Here is a 3,301-nt window from a genome sequence, read left to right on the forward strand (position 1 = left end):
TGAGAATATTCCAATCGATGTTACCATCGATTGTAATAACCGAGACGTCTAGTATGATATTCCAGTTAATGTAAGTTTTTCACTAATGATTAAGTGGTTATTCCCTCGCTTTGATGCATATTCAAGTCGCTGTACACAAATTAATGTAAAAATATGTATTCAGCATAAATAGAGAAACGCGTTAAAACATGAAATCTACATTTTATTATGTTAAATAAAATCTGTTTTATAATTTGAAATATGCTTTATTTTTTATACAAATTAGTTTAATTAGTTAGTAATTAGTTAGTAATTAAATAGTTAGTAATTAATTTTATACAAATCAGTATATAACGGTTTTTTATACAAATTAAATCAGTATATAGGTTTTGATATGCACCAGTGCTCACTAGTTCAATCGAATTTGTTATGAGACAAAACTTATTTTTGAAATAAAAACGGATAATGAATATCGATCGTGATTATGAAATACACACAGAAAAACACAGTTTGATAATAGCTACCAAATTTAGTAATAGCTATCTAAAATATTGATCAAATGTTTTGGTTAATATAATCAAAACATAATTTTATCCTTACAAGTTTTGTAATAAATTTTCTGTTTGGTAATAAATTTTTGTAAGGATAAAGTTATGTTTGGTTACATTAATCAAAACATTTGATTGAATCTATTTTAGATAACTATAACTAAATCATTTTTTCTGTGCAATATTATAGCGAATATTCTGATATATATATATATATTCTGAAAAAATATTATTATTATATATTCTGAAAAATTATGATATATTCTGAAAAAAATTTCTTGAAAGAAATAAAAAAAAATTTGCAATATAATACATTCTTAATAAATTTATTCTCGCATTAATTAATTAGTGTGATTCTAAAGATTTGACATTTAAAAATATAAAGTAAATTAAAAATTAAAAATATAATAAATTAAAAATATAAAGTTAATTTACTTGACTAATTTTATTTATGACAAATTAAAAACATAAAAAAGTGAATACACGATTTTTTTTAACAAGTTATCTTTCATATTTACACATCTAAATAATTTTTATACAAATTATATTAAAAAAACAAAGGCATAAAAATGGAAAATCATTGTCTTTTGCTAAATTTATCTACTCTTTTTTGTGATACTGATAGTATCAGTATGATATAAATCAATACATATAGTTTTTATATGTGGATTAATAATCGTGCAACAATGCGTTATTTAATTTATAACATTTTTTTGAATAATTGACACGTTTAAATTGTTATACAGAGATAATATTATATAATGTAATAATACTTGTAGGAAATAAATAATATATCTAGTAGAAAATGTAAAAGAAATATACAAACTGAATGTATCTAATTGTTTATAAAATATTTGAAGTTGCTTCCTTAGTTTGACTACGCCATAATTCTTTAAGAATTAAAATCCAATTAAAATGAATTAAATTCTGATAATTTAATTTCACGTGGTTTTAGTATAAGTGTATTTAGTATAAGTGTATTTAGTATAAGTGTATTTAGTATAAGGTTACTCATACTATTTATGTTTTTCTCATTATGTGAGATTTTAAAATTTGATATACTCTACGAGTATTATTTTATACAAGAAATGTGAAATAATAAAAAAGATATTCATAAAACAAACAAACCTACTGCATTGTTGCACGGAAATGCGATTACATCTCTTAACGAAAACTAAAATAATAGATGTTATTCTCCCCTTATTAGTTTCATTCACGTAATGTTTGCAATTTTATACTTTATAGTTTTTATTATGTATTAGTCACTGAATATATATTAAATTGTATCAATATTCAATATAGAAGTTTCGAATTCATTCAATTAATTAATTATAAGTATTATACTATTTATATTAATTATAAGTATTATATTTTCCGATTAAAAAATATTTATGTATTATTTAATTTGATTTAATTAATATACATATATACCAGGTGTATAAGCTTAAATCTGCTTGCTCGTAGGTGGCATTAGTGAATACAAAGCTACCCTGGGCACACAACACACTTTTTTTTTATATGTTTGACATCTGTCAACATTAACCAGTGCACATCATCAGCAATTTCATACAACAACACACATTTTTTCTTTCGTAATCATGTCTAGTTTTTTGCTAAAAAAAAGCATATGCGAGAAGCTTTGCTTTTCTGTTTCAATTTGAAGAAATCGGCTGTCGAATCGCACTGAATGCTTGTGGAGGCCTATGACGACAATGCTTTATCGGAAACAACATGTAGAGATTGGTTTCGCCGGTTCAATGAATGACGACAATTTTGACCTGAGTGACAAGAAGCGTGAAAATCGGCCCAGAAAGGTTGAGGACTGTCAATTGCAAGCTCTTTGGACGAGGATAATATCCAATCGCAAAAAATGCTTGCCGAGCAATTGGGTGTTTCTGAAGCAGTCATTTCCATGCGGCTACATGCCATCATGGGGAAGGTTCAAAAAATTGGAAAATGGGTGCTGCATGAACTGAACGATAGGCAGATGGAGCGACGCCAAAACACATGTCAAATTCTACTTACCAGACAAGAAAGAAAGTCGTTCCTGCATCGGATTGTGACAGGCGATGAAAAGTAGATCTATTTTCAGAATCCTAAACGCGAGAAATCTTGGGTTGATCCCGTTCAACTATCAACATCTTCCTCAAGACCAAATCGCTTCGGACGGAAGACGATGCTGTACGTTTGGTGGTATCAGGAGGGTGTCATCTATTACGAGCTGTTAAAACCTGGTGAAACTGTTAATGCTCACCGCTACCATCAACAATCTGATCAAATTGCCGTGTTCTGCGTGAAAAAAAGCCGCATTATCGGAAAAGACATGACAAGCTGATTTTCCTCCATGACAACATACCATCTCACACGTCAATAATAGTCCAAAACTACTTGGAGAGACTACACTCAACTGGGAAGTACTATCCCATCCCGCTTATTCACCAGACCTAGCACCTTCTGACTATCATCTGTTTTCGTCGATGGGCCACGCGCTCGCTGAGCGGCATTTCGATTCTTATGAAGTCAGAAAATGGCTTGATGAGTGGTTTGCCTCGAAAGATAAGGAATTTTTTTGGCGTGGTATACACAAATTGCCCGAAAGATGGGAAAAATGTTAGCAAATACTTTGAATAAATTTGTTTTTGCTTCCTAGGAAAAAAAAGTGTTTTTCTGACTTAAAAACAGCGGATTTAAGCTTATACACCCTACACACACACACACACACACACACACACACACACACACACACACACACACACACACACTACACACACACA

This window comes from Atta cephalotes (assembly GCF_000143395.1).
Source record: "Atta cephalotes unplaced genomic scaffold scaffold00005, whole genome shotgun sequence".
Classification (NCBI taxonomy): Eukaryota; Metazoa; Arthropoda; class Insecta; order Hymenoptera; family Formicidae; genus Atta; species Atta cephalotes.